At 38.6% G+C, this 19786-nt stretch overlaps 1 pseudogene; it reads left to right on the forward strand.

Annotated features, from left to right (window-relative positions):
* The window catches only part of LOC127486009 (E3 ubiquitin-protein ligase TRIM13-like), a 35531-nt pseudogene extending 16152 nt beyond the window's left edge, over positions 1-19379 (forward strand).
* The last annotated feature ends 407 nt before the right edge of the window (positions 19380-19786 follow it).

A 19786-nucleotide genomic window follows, 5' to 3' on the forward strand; every position in this document is an offset into this window, starting at 1 on the left:
TTTAAATGAAAACATTTCAAGTGACAATATTCATCAGCCTAGTAGAAAAAGGTTGAAACAGGCTGGCGCCATGGCTCACTAGGCTAATCCTCCACCTGTGGCACTGGCACTCTGGGTTCTAGTCCTGGTTGGGGCGCTGGTTCTGTCCTGGTTGCTTCTCTTTCAGTCCAGCTCTCTGCTGTGGCCCAGGAAGGCAGTGGAGGATGGCCCAAGTGCTTGGGCCCTGCACCCACATGGGAAACAAGGAGGAAGCAACTGACTCCTTGTTTTGGATTGGTGCAACGCCGGCCGTAGCAGCCATTTGGGGGGTGAACCAATGGAAGGAAGACCTTTCTCTCCATCTCTCTCTGTCTAACTCTGCCTGTCAAAAAAAAAAAAAGGTTGAAACAAAGCACTCTCTCTTAATCTCACAAAGTCATGTGAATAGAAGGCACATCTGATTCATTCTATTAGGCCTTCCTAAAATTTAAATTTTTTTTTCTGACAACAGTGAATTTGGCTCATCATAGAAAATACTTTGAAGGCTCTTGTTAAAATTGTCCCTCTTTGAAAAAGTAAATTTTACTGCATGAATCTACAAGAGGTAAATTTTTGATTTACAAAACATTGGAAAACCAATTATGCTTAGTCTCTAATTTCTGATTTACTTTATAGAACAGAAATTACACAGAAAAATTTCACTTTATCTATTTTTTTTTAAATATTTACTTACTTATTTGACAGACAGGAGAGAGACAGAGAGGTCTTCCCTTTGCTGGTTCACTCCCCAATGGCCACAATGGCCAGAGCTGAGCCAATCCAAAGCCAGGAGCCAGGAGAATTTTCTGGGTCTCTCACATGGGTGCAGGGGTCCAAGCACTTGGGCCACCATCCACTGCTTTCCCAGGTCATTAGCACAGAGCTGGATTGGAAATGGAGCAGCCGAGACATGAACTGGTACCTGTATGGGATACCAGTGCCACAGGCAGAGGCTTAATGACTGTGGCACAGCACCGGCCCCCACTTCATCTAAATTTATGGTAAACCCATGAGTTGTATCACAACACAATTTTTTCCTTCCTTCCTCCCTTCCTTCCTTCCTTCCTTCCTTCCTTCCTTCCTTCCTTCCTTCCTTCCTTCCTTCCTTCCTCTGTCTTTTTCTCTCTTTTTCTTTCTTCTTTCTTTCATTCTTTCTTCCTTTCTTTCTCTTTTTCTCTCTTTTTTCTTTCTTCTTTCTCTTTATTTCTTTTTCTTTTCTTTGTTCTTTTTCTTTTTTTTCTTTCTTTCTTTTTGTTAATTTTTCTGTGTCATGAAGCTTGCACATTGCATCCAAGGACATGGACCAGGGAGAGAGGCTTATGATTACTGTGTGCAAGAACTCTCCTCTTGAGGGTCAAAGCATCTGACATGGAAGCTCTCCTAGATTAAGTCCTCAAGTGCCTCTCTCAATAACAAGCGAGAGAAGGTGTGCTAACTGGAGAGCCTCTTTGGTTGAATTAACTCTGGGAGGTCTGAGTGTTGCTGGGGTCCTCATTGGGATATAATAATGGGTCATGAATCAGTTGAATGTGACTATTCACCACTAGAGGGCTCTGTAGGGTCGATTAAATTTTTACAATCATTGACACCTGATTCCCCACTGTTGTCCCTAGCTGCTCTTCTGGGGAAGAAAATCTGCTCCACTTGCAGGATACTTAAGTCCAGCAGTGGAGGAAGAATAATTGAAAGAGCCCACAGCTGAGATAAAGGCAAAAAGACACTTGCTTCCATGTGAGAATGACTGAGAATACTGTCTTGGTTGGGTAAAAGTCATCATGAAGAGGATAAGGGACCTCTGCATCTCCAAGTGTATTTCTACCTCCCAGCTGTGAACCCAGACTAGGGCATCCATTGAATAAACAATGATTGCATACTTCTATGTGGTGCTTCCCTGCTTAACATTGCCTGCTGAAATCTTGTTCCCATATACTTTTACCCAGCATGATTTGTCTTAATTTTTTCACTTCTCCCTGATAATACTCAACAATTTGCACGCTGTGCTCTACATTTGACACACTGACAGCACTTTCTTTTTGTGTGCACTATAAACCTGATAAATTGCTCTAATGATTTTTATTATTCCATCATTGTAAAAATTCCTGTATCATGTTCTTTAATAAGTTTGGCATAATACTGAACAGTGTTTGACACTGAAGACACTGTGTTTTTGCTTGCTAGTATTACCTAGATTGGGAGTAGTGATATCCTCTGATTATACCTTCAAATTGAACTAAAGAGAGCCTAAATTCTAAAACAGGAATAAAATTGCTGATAGTGGAGGTGAAGCTGAAGAGAAGGAAGCCAAGATTGGGCACTCTGGTGGTGTGAGTGAGCTGTTTATGGGTGATCTCTTCCTTATATAAAACCTGCAGGTTTGCCAAGTTATGTACCACTCAGTAACCTTCTTTCACATATCTTTAAGAATTCTGTCTCAAATCTCTCCCTTAATTTCATTTTCACAGTTACAGAAAATGAAGTTTTGAACAAAGCTGATGGCTATGGATTTAAATTATTTGCAGAAATTCTTTCTTTCTAATGCATGACTCACTGATGCTGAAAGTTCCCTCTTATCTCTCCCAGCAAGAATCCTTCATGGCCCACACTGCTGTTGGTGCTGTAGAAACTTACAGTGCTGAAGGGGTAGTCCAAAATGGAGGCTGTCATGATGAAATTCTCTGAGTGCACTATTTTAATATCAGGTAGCAGGTCAACGCCCAGGCCTGAAGTGCCAGCATCATTTATGTGAGCCACTTTAAGACCCAGTTGCTCCACTTTTGATTCAGCTCTCTGCTATGGCCTGGGAAAGCAGTAGAAGATGGCTCAAGTTCTTGGGCCCTTGCACCCACAAGTGAGACACAGAAGAAGCTCCTGGCTCTTGGCTTCTGATTGGCACAGCTCCGGCCGTTACGGCCAATTGGGAAGTGAACCATCAGATGGAAGACCTCTCTCTCTGCCTCTCCTCTGTGTTACTCTGACTTTTGAATAAATAAATCTTTTTTTAAAAAGTTATTTGGCATATCACCTTTATTATAAAAATCACATCTGGGCAAGTTTTCGGCTCTGGATGCAACAGACTGTCACTGGCTAAGCGGTAATTACAGTGTACTGACTTCTTCCAGATGGCAGCAGATCCCACCAGCACAGCCCCTTCTCTGTGATGACAACACTCCACATGCCCACTGCTCTCCTGCATGCTGCTCTTGAGCTCTAGCCTTTTAGTTTGCAACCAATCAACCGCAGTTGGCTCTAATCACACACACACATCATGCTGCAAATATCACACGTTTGAGAAAGGACTTACTGTTACAGACCCACTGGTGTGTGGGGACAGGGATGGCTGAGCACACCCTGGCACCTGCTCCTAAGAAGTGACACAAAGGGCCCCAGGTCTCAGAGCTTGCCCTTTGAGTGTTTACAGCATCTCTTGGTTTGGTTTGAAGAGGTCAATTATTTCTGAGTTTTCGGTCCAGTGATTTGACAGCTACCAAGAAATTAATTCTCCCATTCCTTAATCAGGCATTTGAAACTTATTAGCAATATGTGTATTTCTACATCTTTGAATAATGACTACTTCTCTGAAGGAAACAGTGAGAGACACCATGGAGGTTTCCTCTGATAGGGTAAATCACACTTAGTAATATATGATTCGAATTAGTAGATCATTTTCCATTTTGACTTAAAGATCCTACCAATTTCTGCTTACTACATTGTACTTCAGAACTCTTTCACATTAAATATGACTAATATGCATTTCCATATTTTGAAAGAGTATAAAAACATCTCACAGCTTTTAATAAAACTTTCCAATTCCCTTTTGCAGCAAAGAGACAAAATCAGTTCAACACACCAGAATGAGAGGGGGGAAAAAAAAACTCAACTACCTATTTAATTGTTTTATTGGTAAATAGTTTAATTTGCGATTAGTGTTTCTTTTCTTTTTTTAATAACCAGAGATGCGCCGATCTGAAGCCAAGAGCCAGGTACTTCTTCCTGGTGTTCCATGCAGGTGCAGGGGCCCAAGGACTTGACCATCCTCCACTGCTATCCCAGGCCATAGCTGAGAGCGGGATCAGAAGAGGAGCAGGTGGGACTAGAACTGGTGCCCATATGGGATGCCGGTGCCACAGGCAGAGGATTAACCTGTGCCATGATGCTGGCCCCTGGGATTAGTGTTTCAAGATATGAATTTTGAGGACAAACAGTTCAGCCCAGAACAATGAAAAGGGACCCACTGCTCTGCCTCAGAGGTGGGCAGTTCTAAGGAGGACTGAATATTTGAAGTTAGGAGTAGGGCTCCTCACAGCATTTTCAATACAATCGCTGTCTTATATGGCACCTGCATGAACACACATACACACACAGACACTTACACTTGTATACACATACACAAACAAGTATGGGATGTCTAAGTGTTTTGTACAGGTAAAATCAATATAATATCTGATATGATGAAATTAGGGAACAATTAACTGTGATGAGAAGTAGAAAAATGGTAATAAAATCTGCAGTTACACATATATATGGCATCCACCATTCATTGTTCCTGAAAATTAAACATTAGAATACATGATTCCTAATACATGATTTCTAGAAATCATGCCTTACATCAACATAGACTAGTCTACATGAGAGATGTTTTCTTAAAGACCTTGCAAATTTTAACTTGTTGCTCTAAATTAGCCATTAGGATTATAGAACACATAGGAAAGAAACAATCCAAAAAGGCATAATCTATTGATGCAACTAAAATTTTGGCACATTCTCTCATTTATCTTTTCATTACCTATTAAATTAAGTTCATACTTCATTATCAATGAATTTTCAATTCCTTGAAATTTCATGTATCATCTAAGGTTTTCAAAATTATTGTCAAAGGTGTTTTAAATAGGTGAATGAATTTTACTAATTCAATGAACTTGGGGTGACTAGTACAGAATTTTTTTCTAAAAATGTATTTATTTATTTGAAAGTCAGAGCTACACAGAGAGAGAAGGGGAGGCAGAGAGATAGAGAGATCTTCCATCTGCTGGTTCACTCCACAACTGTCTGCAATGGCCGGAGTTGTGCCGATCCAAAGCCAGGAGACAGGAGCTTCCTCCAGGTCTCCCACATGGGTGCAGGGGTCCAAGGACCTGGGCCACCTTCCACTGCTTTCCCAGGCCATAGCAGAGAGTTGGATTGGAAGTGGAGCAGCCAGGACTTGAACTGGCACCCACATGGGTTGCCAGCACCACAGGCGGCAGCTTTACCTGCTACACCAGACTCTGGCCTCTAGAAAAGTATAACAACACATATGACACTTTGGCTTCCTCAAAGCCTCCAAAGGATGTCAATAACAATGTGACTCTCAGGATATTGACAATTGATTGATGATGTTAATTGTCAGAGTTAATGTGTCATTACTGTATGACAATTACAAGTAATTCATGAATTACTTGTTCATTACAATTCATTACAATTGAAAGATCTTTATAAAGATTTCTTATAGGACAGCAAGTAGTTATATAGACCTACATTATTCTTAAATTGGTGAAAATTCCTTAAATATAAACAGAAATCCAACCCTCTAAATGCTCTTTAAATGGTCTCAAAAACAGCCATGAATGAAAACATAACTGCTAAAATCTACTAAGATTGAGGCTGGTGCTGTGGCATAGTGGGTAAAGCTCCACTTCTGATCCAGCTCTCTGCTATGGTCTGGGGGAGCAGTAGAGGATGGCCCAAGCCTTTGGGCCCCTGAACCCTCTTGGGAGACTTGAAAGAAGCTCCTGCCTTCTGGCTTTGGATCAGTGCATGTCTGGTAATTGCAGCCATCTGGAGAGTGAATGAGAAAAAAATGGATGGAAGACTTTCTCTCTCTCTCTCTCTCTCTCTGCCTCTGACTCTCTGTAACTTTACCTCTCAAAATAAATAAATCTTTTTTTTAAATCTGCTAAGATTAAGTAACAGCATGGAAATTCAGTGATATTTGAATTTAGATTTTCTCTTTCCCTCTCCTCTCCTGAATCATTGTCAGTAAACTGCAGTCCAATTGTGTGAAGCCAAGAATGGGAAGTTTTCCTTTCTGCCAGTTGACTGGATACCTTGGATGTGAGAAATCATCTCTACTTCTCCTCCTTTCCATGGGCCTGTTGCTGTTCCTGTGCACTGTGAGTGCAATTGTGAGGTGGGCCCCAGGCCCAACTTGTGGATGGGCTCCACATTGGGCATGAGAACTCTTGGAAACCTGCATCCATCAAATGGGATGTTCACAGTACAAAATTCTATGAAAAAAACTAACTAGATTTGTGTTTAGTTCGGGTTGGAGGGATGAAGCCATCATTAAGGAACAGTTATAGGGTACTGAGTTTGTAGCTGAAGTGGTAAATGTGTTCTTAATTGACAGCCATCATGATTCCATATATCTGTTAAAACCACTCAATTGTACACTCTGAATGGAAAAGTTACATGATAATTAAGTGAACATAATATCTCCATAAGTAATTAAAAATTTGTATTTCAGATCATTTTAAAACATGTACATTGAATTATTTGAATTCATGTAACACTTTATACACTAATATTCCAAAATCAAGTATGCATAAAATGAGAATTCTCATCTTTGTTATGCATTCTATATGTAGACATGGCTAAAAATGCTTGAGAAAATTAAACTTAATAGAATGATTAACTCAGGGAGTAGGCTTTCTGTGGATGGTGAAGAGGAAAGTGGTATTTATCTTATCTGTTTCTAAAGAATATTAAATGAATTAATATAGGACTAAACCTAATCAGACATGAGATGCATGAATGTATATATTTTCATTAATGATTATTACAAGATTGACTTGGATCTTAATTCTTGTAAGATCCTCAGTCAATTCCACTCTGATTATCACTCTTTTTATGTGTACCACAGCAGCTACATTATATACATTTTTGTAGATTTAACACAAAATATGCATTAGTACTCAGGTCATTGATAAGCGGCTTGAAATTACAAGTGCTAATCACTATGTGGGAGGTATAACATTAATTCAGACAGAGGAATTGAGTTGACAAAGGGAAGTCAGCAACAATTGAGTGTGGCTTTCCCACTTTGTCTTCTCAAGGATCCCCATTGAATCTATATCTCCAATTTCAAAATAAACAACTCCTGCTGGCACATTGTAGGGAATCCTGCAGGAGTCCCAAAAGAGTTACAGAGCACCACTAGCCCAAAAAGAAAGAGAAAAATCAAACCAAGATCGAGTTACTTTAGCTAATGCTACTAAGCATGAGGAACTGTCCAGATCTTCTGCCAGAAACAGACACAGCTTGTCAGCACGATAAGGACAGAAGAACATTACATCATAAAGAAGCAGCCAACCAGCTGGCCACTACTTTACTTCACCCACTTTACCGTATCACAATTGGTCTCACTCAGAAGGCTTCTATCACACCATTGGCCACACCCAAAACCAACTTCTGGTTGGTGACACCCAAAAAGGATGGGCCTGTGATTGAGGATGCCCTAGATCACAATCACTGCCCACCTACCCCAGAGAGGGGATAAAAATCAAGCCTCACAACTGCTTTCCATCCTCTTGGGCAACAATGGCTTATTCCAAGTGATGGCTGAGTGGATCTGCTGCATCTTGTCAAAGCTTTGCCAAATTGTTCACTGGCCAAAACTCTGCTTGCCAGACACTATATCTTCTATTTGCTTTGCAGTATTCTTTGCATTGTTCTGTATAAACATACTGACTTACATAAAACAGAAGGCATATTTGGCATAAAAGTTATTAATGTTATAAGAGATGTTTTTGGCAAGCTATTTATGATCAAAGTGCCCGGTCACTTTGGTAATATTTTCATCAAGATGTTTCCAGATTGTCAGTATGATTGTAGATTGGAGTAGCAGGGTTGGTGGTGAAATATGGGGGGGGGGAGGCTTGAGATTGAAATTTGAAGAAATTGAAGGATAATATAGGAAATGATGAGGCATCTCATACTATTCTGTTTCTGTCTCAGGAGCAGTAGTAAAGTTTGTCAAGATGTCTTCTAATTGGTCATCCCAATAATTGGTATACAATGGTGAGATGATGAATATTTAATTGTGGAAGTAAGTCATTGATATAGGTTATTATATTTTTGATGAACTATTCTTGATTTATACCAATGCCATCTGTCTCATCATCAATCAAAATGAAATCTTCATAATTTTCATCTGTTTCCATACACTCCTGGGCTCTTTATTCACATTCCTGGGTTGTGTATCCAATTGGGAATTGATCCAGTGTAAAAGGTGATTAATGGAATCTTTGTATAATTCCATCTGGGCTCTGCAGTTCTACCATATATGTATATGGGTTTGTACTGATTATAGTCCAATTATTAATATCCATTGAATTTTATTCTTTTAAGGTTTTGATCAAACAGAAGGTGTAGTTGGAGATGAGCTTTCTCTACCAGTCACTGCTGTTCACTGACTGTTCATAAAATGTTAATGTCAAGACAGGACAACCACAGTAAAGGTTAAACAGGTTGTATATATTGTAGGAAGTATGTTTGGAAGAACCTTGAAGTTGATTTCATGGGGTTGCACAGGCAGATTGGCATCCCATCATCAGGGTAGATCAGTGTTATTGAGTGTTAAATTTAATGTCTGTGTCAGTGTAAATGTTGAAGATGTTGGGCTCAAACTCTGAGGTTGGACTCTTGTGCAGGATACTCACCAGGATGTCTAGTAGTTGGTTGTCATAAATCCATCCAAGGGCAGTAATGGTTTTATGAAGGTAGTGATGGCCTGTATTGTTGATGGATCCAGGTTGGGTTGGCTATTTGCTGGCATGATCCTACTTCAGATAAGCACAAGTTTTTTTTTTTTTTTTTTAAAGATTTATTCATTTATTTGAAAGTCAGAGTTACACAGAGAGAGGAGAGGCAGAGAAAGAGAGAGAGGTCTTCCATCCGTTGGTTGGCCAAAATGGCTGGAGCTGTGCCGATCTGAAGCCAAGAGCCAGGAGCTTCCTCTGGGTCTCCCACATGGGTGCAGGGGCCCAAGGACTTGAGCCATCTTCCACTGCCTTCCCAGGCCACAGCAGTGACCTGGATCAGAAGTGGAGCAGCTGGGTCTCAAATGGTGCCCATATGGCTTGCTGGCACCTCAGGCCAGGGCATTAACTTGCTGCACCACAGTGCTAGCCCCAGTATAAGAGTATTGACCTGAGTTTACAAAAAATATTAACTCATCTCTCCTTGGGAGTTTTAATTGTTCTTTATTGCTTGTAGTCCAGTATGTGTTTCCTGGTCTGTTAGCTATAATTTCTTGTGAGGGTAACATTTGATCCTTAAATGTTTTTTTAAATTAACTTATAAGGTTTGACTTTGTGTTTTGAATTTTGTTGTGGTGTTACTTCTAATAAATCATTGGCATTTTGTGTTATGCTTTATGTGGGTGTTCTGTGTTTATTCTTGTTCTGGAGTTTAATTCAAAAACTGCAATGTCTAGGGCATTTTGCAATTTTTTTATTATTATTGTCTTGAAGTATTTCAAGTTTAATTCATCTGTTAAACCTTTCTATGTTACCACTAGCATGTGGATTATATGCCATATGGTAGTTCCATATTATTTTTTATTGATTGATTTATTTGAAAGTCAGAATTACACAGAGAAAGGAGAGGCAGAGAGAGAAAGAGAGAGAGAGAGAGAGAGAGAGAGAGGGGTCTTGCACTCGGTTCACTCCTCAATTGGCCTCAATGACCGGAGCTGCACCAATCTGAAGCCAGGAGCCAGGAGCTTCCTCCAGGTCTCCCATGCAGGTGTGGAGGCCCAAGGACTTGGGCCATCTTGTACTATTTGTCCAGGCCATAGCAGAGAGCTGGATAGGAAGTTGAGCAGTCAGGACTAGAAACTGGCACTCATATGGGATGCCAGTGCTTCAGGCCAAGATGTTAACCCACGGCGGCACAGCACCAGCCCCAGTTCAATATGATGTCAAAATTTTCTGCCCATCTTTTATATCCCATAAAGTGGGATCCTTGATCACTTTCAATCACTATTGGGACTCCCAAGAGTGAAATCCATGTCCGTAAATACTAATAGTGTTGTCCTGGTTTGGGTGTTTGCATTCTCTAGCAATTTCCAGTCCTGTTTCAGTGTCTACTATTGTACATGCATATTTCTTTTGGAGCTTGAGTAATGGATCTATAAAGTCTATTTGTAGTAAACAGCTAAATGTTCTAATTTTATAATTTAATGGTGGTTCTCTGTGTACAAATCTTGGTGATATATTTGGACAATCTGTACACATTTTAATAGCATTCTTACACTGTTGCCACGTAATGGGTAGGTTTCAATCAGGAACCCATTTGTACATTGCATGTGTTCCTATATGTCCTAGCCATTGATGTAATTGAAGAGTTTCTTTTGTTATCTCTAATGGATCAGTATTAACTATTTTCCATTTGGATTTTTCTTTAATTTTAGTGTATTTTTACTTTATATTCTCAATTTTGTTTAGTGATTTTCAATTTAGGTATGTTAATTTACCAATTATTAGGTTTTTTTTTTTTTTAGCTAATAGTTGCTATTTGATCTAAATCTGTCTACCACCTCATTGTATTGTGCTTCATGATGGGGTTTATTAGTACTGGCATCTACATGAGTAATCATTATTTTAAGTTTGTTAAATCATTATTTTAAGTTTATTTGGACTCAGATATCTTAGCACATGTCTCATTGGACCATATATCTTTACCACAGATTTGCCAATTATTTTTTTTCCATTTACTAGGCGAAATTGTGACTGCATTGTATGAGCACTGTGAATTATTGCAAATGTAAATGTGTTTGTGTCCTTCTTGGATTGTTTTTTCTACTGCTAACCAAATTGCAAGCGTTTCTGCATGTTGTGCTGAATTGTCTATTCCCTCTTTTGTCAGGATCATTCTATCTGAGGGTCTACAGGCTGCACCTTTCCAGGGTCTACCAAGGCTGAGCCACCTGTAAACCAGGTATTCCTGAGTTGCTCTGATCAGGTTGGTCCCCAAGTGCCAATGGGTTTAGGTGGTGGGTTTTGTGTTTGTGATGGTGGAGTTGTCATCTCAGCCACCTGTGCAGTGACTTTTGATATGTTGCCACCTGTCTTTGCCTGTCTTTGCAGCTATTGGGATTGATCTTACAAGTTCTTTCTCAGCTGTGGTATTGTCTGCATTTGCAAAGGAAGATAATTTTTGTGTGTTGATTTTATATCCTGCTACTTTATCAAGCACATCTGGGAGTTCCAATAGTCTCTTTTTTAAAAGAAAGCTTTTATTTAATGAATACAAATTTCATAGTACAGCTTTAAGAATATAGTGGTTCTTCCTCCCCATTTCTGCCCTCCAAGCCCACTGGCTACTCCCTCTCCCATCCCATTCTTCATTAAGATTCATTATTAATTAACTTTATATATAAAAGACCAACTCTGTACTAAGTACAGATTTAAACAATTTGTACACACATGCACACAGTATACAGTACTGTTTGAAAACAAGTTTTGCAATTAATTATCATAGTACAACTCATTCAAGACAGAGGTCCTACATGGGGAGTAAGTGCACAGGACTCCAGTTGTTGATTGAACAATTAACTCTTATTTATGGTGTCAATGATCACCTGAATCTCTTGACATGAGCTGCGAAGTCTATGGAAGTCTTTTGAGTCCACAAACCCCAGCAATATTTAGACAGGGCCATAAGCAAAGTGGAAGTTCTCTCCTCTCTTCAGAGAAAAGTACATCCTTCTTTGATGGCCCCTTCTTTCCAATGGGATCTCACTCACACAGATCCTTCATGTAGAACATTTTTTGCCACAATGTCTTGGCTCTCCATACCTGAAATGCTCTCATGGGCTTTTTAGGAAGATCTGAATGCCTTAAGGGCTGATTCTGAGGTCAGAGTGCTGTTTAGGGCATTTCTCATACTATGAGTCCACTGTGCAGTCTGCTTCCCATGTTGGAATATCTCTGCTTTTTAATTCTATCTATTGTTATTACCAGACACTTGGTCTTATTTATTTGATCCCTTTGACACTTAACCCTATCTATATGATCAATTATGCACTTAATATAATCACTGTAATACATAAGGTGGCATTGAAGCCATCCAGCTTAATGAGATTGAGAGTCTCATGGCACGTTTTTAGGCTTACCCTTAGGTAAGTCTGTGGGAATGTGCTCCAAACTGTACAGCTTGTATCTCTCTTATTTCCACCCTTATTTTTTACTGGGACATATTTTCCATTGAATTAATACACCTATGATTAATTCTATTTTAAGTAAAGAGTACAACCAATGGTATTATGTAGAAAAAAATGAGATAATAAGTTGTTCCTTGACATTCAAGACAAGGGCTGTTCAAGTCTTTGCTTCTCATCGTATCAATTTTACTTCTACAGGTTTCCTTTTAGGTGCTCTGTTAGTTGTCACAGAATAGGGAGAACATATGATATTTGTCCCTTTGGGACTGCCTTATTTCACTAAGTATGATTTTTCCAGATTCATCCATTTTGTTGCAAATGACCCATCTTCCATTGATGGGTGACTAGGTTGTTAATTCCATATATTAGCTATTGTGAATTGAGGTGCAATAAACATGAAAGTGCAGATAACTCTTTTGATGGCTAATTTCATTTCCCTTGGGTAAATTCTAAGGAATGGGATGGCTGGGTCATATGATAGGACTATATTCAGATTTCTGAACTATCTTCAAACTGTCTTCTATAGTGATTTTACCAGTTTGCATTCCCACCAACAGTGAATTAGTGTACCTTTTCCCCCAAATCCTCACCATCATTTATTGTTTGTTTATTTCTGTATGAAAGCCATTCTAAACAGAGTGAGGTGAAGCCTCATTGTGGTTTTGATTTGCACTTCCATGATAGCTAATGATCCTGAACCTTTTTTCATGTGTCTGTTGGTCATTTGGATTTCCTCTTTTGAAAAATGTCTGTTTAAGTCCTTGGCCCATCTCTTAACTGGGTTGATTGTTTTGTTGTTGTGGAGTTTCTTGATCTCTTAGATTCTGGTTATTAATCCTTTATCAGTTGAATAATTTGTGAATAATTTCTCCCATTCTGTTGGTTGCCTCTTCTTTTTCTTGACTGTTTCTTTTTGCCATACAGAAACTTGTCAATTTGAAGTAATCCTGTTTGCTAATTTTGGTTTTGACTGCCTGTGCCTCCAGGGTCTTTTCCAAGAACTCTGCCTGGCCAATGTCTTGCAGGGTTTCCCCAATGTTCTCTAATAATTTGATGAAATCAGATCATAGATTTATATCTTTAATCCATGTTGAGTGGATTTTTGTGTAAGGTGTAAGGTAGGGGTCTTGTCTCATACTTCTGCATGTGGAAATCCAGTTTTCCCAGCAGCATTTGTTGAAGAGGCTGCCCTTCCTCCAGGGATTGGTTAGCTCCTTGGTCAAATATAAGTTGGCTGTAATGTTTGGATTGATTTCTGGTGTTTCTAGTCTGTTACACTGATCTGTCCATCTGTTTTTGTACCAGTACCAGGCTGTTTAGATTATAATTGTCTTGTATGATGTCTTAAAGTATGGTATTGTGATGTCTCCAACTTTGTTTTTGTTGTATAAGATTGTTTTAGCTATTCAAAGTCTCCTGTGGATCCATATGAATTTAAGCATCATTTTTTCTAGATCTAAGAAGAGTGACATTGATATTTTGATTGGTATCACATTGACTTTGTAAATTACTCTCTGAAGAATGGACATTTTGATGTATTGATTCTTCCAATCCATGAACATGGAAAATTTGTCCATTTTTTGTGTCTTATTTCTTTATTTAATGTTTTGTAATTTTCATTGTAGAGATCTTTGACATCCTTTGTTAAGTTTATTCCAAGGTATTTAACTTTTTTGTAGCTATTGTGAATGGGATTGACCTTAGAAGTTCTTTCTCAGCCATGGCATTGTCTGTGTATACACAGGCTGTTGGTTTTTGTGTATTGATTTTATATCTTGCTACTTTATCAAACTCTTCTATGAGTTCCAGTAACCTCTTAGTGGATTCTGTTGGGTCCTCTATATATAGAATCATGTCATCTGCAAATAGGGATAGTTTGACATCCTCTTTCCTGAATTGTTTGATTTCTTTTCTTGCCTTATGACTCTGGCTAAAACTTCCAGTACTATATTGAATAGCAATGGTGAGAGTGGGCATCCCTGACTGGTACCGGATCTTAGTGGGAGTGCTTCCAACTTTTCCCCATTCAGTATGAGTTGGTCATTGGTTTGTTATGAATTGCCTCGATTGTGTTGAAGAATGTTCCTCTAAACCCAATTCGCTTAGATTTTTCATCATGAAAGGGTGTTGTATTTTGTCAAATGCTTTCTCTGCATCTAATGAAATAAGCATATGGTTTTTGTTCTTCAATTTGTTGATGTGATGTATCACATTGATTTGCAAATGTTGAACCATCCCTGCATACCAGGAATGAATCACATTTGGTTCAGGTGAATGATCTTTTTGTTGTGTTGTTGGATTCAATTGGCCAGAATTTTGTTGAAAATTTTTGTGTCTATGTTCATCAGGGAAATTTGTCTGTAATTCTCTTTTTCTGTTACATCTTTTTCAGCTTTAACAATTAAGGTGATGCTGGTTTCATAGAAAGAATTTGGGAGGATTCTTTCCCTTTCAATTTATTAAAAAATTTCAGAAGAATTGGTTAGTTCTTTAGGTATTTGGTAGAATTCAGCAGTGAATCTATCCAGTCCAGGGCTTTTCTTTGTTGTGAGGGTCTTCATTACTAATTCAATTTCTGTCTTTGTTATGTGTCTGTTTAGGTTTTCTACATTTTCATGGCTCAATTTAAGTATGTTGTAAGTGTCCAAGAATTTATCTATTTCTTCTAGGATAAGATGAGTAAAAATAGAGGCATACTTGTGTGCCTCACAGTAGAAAATAAAGAAATTACATGTTTACATGTCTTTATATTTAAAAATGCAGTCAGAATGACAATACTTATTGCACATCTTGGAGTACCAATGGTATTTATTTATTTATTTATTTATTTATCTATTTTGACAGGCAGAGTGGACAGTGAGAGAGAGAGAGAGACAGAGAGAAAGGTCTTCCTTTGCCGTTGGTTCACCCTCCAATGTCGGCCGAAGCTGGCACGCTGCAGCCGGCGCACCGTGCTCATCCAATGGCAGGAGCCAGGTACTTATCCTGGTCTCCCATGGGGTGCAGGGCCCAAGGACTTGGGCCATCCCTCACTGCACTCCCTGGCCACAGCAGAGAGCTGGCCTGGAAGAGGGGCAACTGGGACAGAATCCAGTGCCCCAACTGAGACTAGAACCCAGTGTACCAGCACTGCAAGGCGGAGGCAATGGTGTTTTTATATTTTTCATATACAAAATAATCATATGATATTCAGCTTTAAAATACTAGTATGCTTGTGAGAAAGTTAGAATTGGAGTCATTATAGAAGATAACCAATTTTAAAATTAAAATATTTTAATTCTAAAATAATTTTAATTAAAATAAAGATGAGGGAAGAGGGGCAGATGACATCAGGTAATAGTTATGAAAATCTATTTATATAAGAATAATCAGTTCTTAGCTTTCCCAGTACAGCAAAGAAACTATAGATCACAATATTGCATTATATACTATATGAACAATTAGAGGGGAGGAGCTGATGAGCTTAGAAAAAAACTATAAGGAAATGGAAACACTAATTACTTGATTGATCTACTTATACATGTTTTGAAATATTGGATTATACTCCCTAAGTTTTACAAGTACCACATGTTGATACAAAAGACGAAATAGTTGTTTTCTGGGGAAAAAAAATGCTTTATAGAAATGATGTATATGTGGGGCCAGTGCTGTGATGTAGTGGGTAAAGCTGCTGTCTGCAGTGCTGGCATCCCATTTGGGCACTGGTTTGAGTCCTGGCTGCTCCATTTCCAATCCAGCTCTCTGCTATGGCCTGGGAAAGCAGTAGAAGATGGTCCAAGTCTTTGGGCCCCTGTGCCCATGTGGGAGACCTGAAAGAAGCTTCTGGCTCCTGGTTTCAGATAAGCACAGTTCCGGCCATTGTGGCCAATTGGGAGTGAACCAGTGTATGGAAGACCTCTCTCTCTCTCTGCCTCTCCATCTCTCTCTGAGTAACTCTTTCAAATAAAGAAATAAATCTTTAAAATAAAAGAAAATTGAGAGTCACCAATTAAACAAAAACTTTAAAAAAATGGATGTATAAGTAATGAATATTTATAACATTTATTATTTTTATGTACTTATGTATACTATGCATAGTTTTGGAAGAAATGCATGACATTTATATGTACAAGAGTGCATGTATGTGAACACAAGCATCATTTTTACTGTAAGAGTTTAACACTAAGAGATTACCTGTCACTTCAGGATGAAATAAAATGTCTTCCCTGTACCTCTTTAAGAGAAAAACTTACACTATATTGACAATATTTTAAATTGTTTAGGGGTGGGGTGGCATGGTGGTGCACTAGGTTAATCCTCTGCCTACAGCACCAGCACCCCATATGGGCACCAAGTTCTAGTCCTGGTTGCTCCTCTTCCAGTCCAGCTCTCTGCTGTGGCCCAGGAAGGCAGTGGAGGATGGCCCAAGTGCTTGGGCCCCTGCACCCACATGAAACCAGGAAGAAGGACCTAGCTCCTGGCTTTGGATTGGCATAGCTCTGGCCATGGAGGCCATTTGGTGAGTGAACCATTGGAAGGAAAAGCTTTCTCTCTCTCCCTGTCTGTAACTCTACCTGTCAAATAAATAAATAAATAAATAATCTTTAAAAAAATTGTTTAGGGGCATTTATTTTCATTTTATCAAAAATGTTCAAAATATTTGCTGACATTCATTTTCTATGAAATTATTTTTGAAACTAATGAAAGTATCCATTGAAATGCTTTTAACACATTGACTATCATATTAATGTCTGTTGTTAAGGTAAATGAATTTACTATAAATTCAAGAATAACACTTCTTTTGTCATCTTCGTTTAAATGAAAAATGGTCTTAGAGAATACCAGGGGCTGACTTTTTAAGAAATAATTTTTACTTATTTATTTATACTTGGATTTTTAATGTTAGATCATTAAAATGTAGAAATAAATTTAATGTTGAGTCTAACATATTGACTTTTCATAAGATTTATAGGTTTTTCTTTGGTTATTTAAGTTTTTCTCTTTTGGACTGTCAGATTGATATGGGTGGGGTTATGTTAATTTTGTTCACCAGTATGTAACTTTAGTACTTACCATAACATCTGATGCAAATATAATGTTTGGTAATTTTCAACCTGCAAATGTCTTACATTGCACTTAATTAGTGGTTGGGTCACTCATGAATATTAACATTTTAAATCATGATTTTACATGTAAAATGGCTTAATATGTTTTACATGTTAGATTTTCCATTAAGCTTTTTATTTTAAAATACTGTCCCTCTGCTGAAAATATTTGTGCCGCTAGAGCCACCGATCCGATTAGAAAAAAGAATTTTCATTAACATTTTCTACTTTCTAATGTTCTTTATCAAAGAAAATCATTCAAGAACTTGAACTTCATGGCTCCTACATGGGCATATCAGTAACGGGAGACCAATCACACTATGCAAAGTAAACATAGATTAAAACATTTCATCTAAACCACTAGTTTCCAAGCAATGATGTTTGAAGACTTTGATAGTTCCTCAGGAACTGCATGCAGTGCAGGTGTGGTGAGGTTAAGCTATTACGGTTCTGAGAGCTCTCTTTGTTTGAATCAGTTGATATTATCTGCACGATCAATGAGAACTGGACATTGGGTTTTATTTTATACAAGGGTTTGGAGAAAATGAGCTTGAAGAAAAATGTTTGACAAACAGTGAAATAAGGATGTAAATCAAAAAATAGATCTTATAACTACTGACATTTTAATTACATTTTGTTTTGTCTAAAAGAGTCTAGAGTTTAGTATCTGTAGGATATGTCATACTGGAAGAAACAGGGAAAACATCTTCATTTAGCCAACCAATTTAAAACATGTTCTTTTCTTACAGCACTGACTCATCTAATGACTGAGGAATGTTCCCTTTTGAAAAATGATAAAGAAGTAATGTGGGGCCATGAATCCATCTTGCAGCCATTCCTGGCACATATCACGTGGCCCCCATGGCTGGAGGGGGTGTGGCATATCCCTCATGATGCCAGAGGCACTCCTTCTGGTAGAGCTGGATGGAGCTGCTGACTAACTGCTCATACTTCTTACTCAACCAGAAGATAGCATTTCTTCCCTAGAAACACCATTGTCTTTGGTGCCCTCTGACTTACAGAAGACTCCCTGAATGTGATGTAGTGCTTGAAGATCTCATGTGCCCAATTTGTTGCAATCTGTTTGATGATCCTCAAGTTTTGCCTTGCTCACATAACTTCTGCCAAAAAGCCTGAAAGGTCTCATAGAGGGAACTGTGCAGAATTTATTGTGGAGACTATCATCATTCAAGTGTCCCTCCTGCCATAAGAAAATGTCAGCTACTGGAGTTAGCAGGTTGCAGGTTAATTATTCCCTGATGGGTATTGTGGAAAAGTAGAACAAGATCAAGATTTCTCCCAAGATGCCCGTGTACAAAGGACTCTTGGGGCAGTCCCTCATTGTTTTCTGCCTGACTGATATGCAGCTGATTTGTGGGATCTGTGCTATTCCTGCTGACCACACCAAGTATGTCTTCTGATCTATTGAAGATGCCTATGCTCAGGAAAGGAATGCCTTTGATTTCCTCTTCCAGAGCTTTGAGACAACGTGTAGGGGAGATGCTCTTTCTCACTTGGATACCTGGAAACCAGCAAGAGAAAATACTCAACAGTTACTGACTAAAGATTAAGATGAAATTAAGAAAAAAAAGATAAAATTAAGAAATTTTTTGAGAAGTTGAAACAAACATTGGATCAAAAGAATAATGAAGGATAATGAAATCCTATCTGACTTTGAGATCATGAAATTTGCAGTTCTGCAAGCTTATGACCCAGCGGTTAACCAACTCAACACCACCTTACAGGAACAATGATTGGCCTTTAACATGGCTGAGGCTTTCAAAGACTTGGCAGAACCCATGATGTTTCTGCAACATATGTAGGCATTCTGGGAGAAAATCAAGGTCATCAAGGAAATCCCTTTACCTGCCTCTTAATTTTCCCAGAAGCACTTTGATGAAGAACATTGACCAGTTAGTGTGAGAACATCAAATTAGTAGATGTGGATACTTTCTTTGCTTCAGGGCACTGTCACATTCATTAGCAAGATTCCCTGGCACTTTTATCAGTTATTTGTAGTAGTCTTTCTGCTTGACTTTCTCATTTTCTTCAGTCCCACTGCATCCCTAAAATGATCTTTATTTGATGAATATGCAGGCAATTCACTGTCAGCCTATGTTCTTTGGGTGGGTGCACCTTATTAGCTGTGGTCTCACCAATCCTTATCCACACTAACACAGAAGGCCTCTATAGCAATCCTGACAGCCAGAGCAAGTACAACGGCGTACTGAACTCCTGGAGAAAGATCGATCTGTAAGGGCAGTTCATGACATCAAAGCCACAGATGTCAGGTTAGATAAATAAGATTTAATGCAGAGGTACATTTTGATGGCTGAGTTGTTACAAGACTTTATTTGGAAGGACAAGATTTTTGACTAAGTGATATATGAAATTGAAGATATGAAACACTAGAACTAGAGACCTATGCACTTAAACTTAGAAAAAATATCATTGATGCCTTAGGAACTGAAGTCCATAGACT

The sequence above is a fragment of the Oryctolagus cuniculus genome, chromosome 12 (genome assembly GCF_964237555.1).
Source record: "Oryctolagus cuniculus chromosome 12, mOryCun1.1, whole genome shotgun sequence".
Lineage (NCBI taxonomy): Eukaryota > Metazoa > Chordata > Mammalia > Lagomorpha > Leporidae > Oryctolagus > Oryctolagus cuniculus.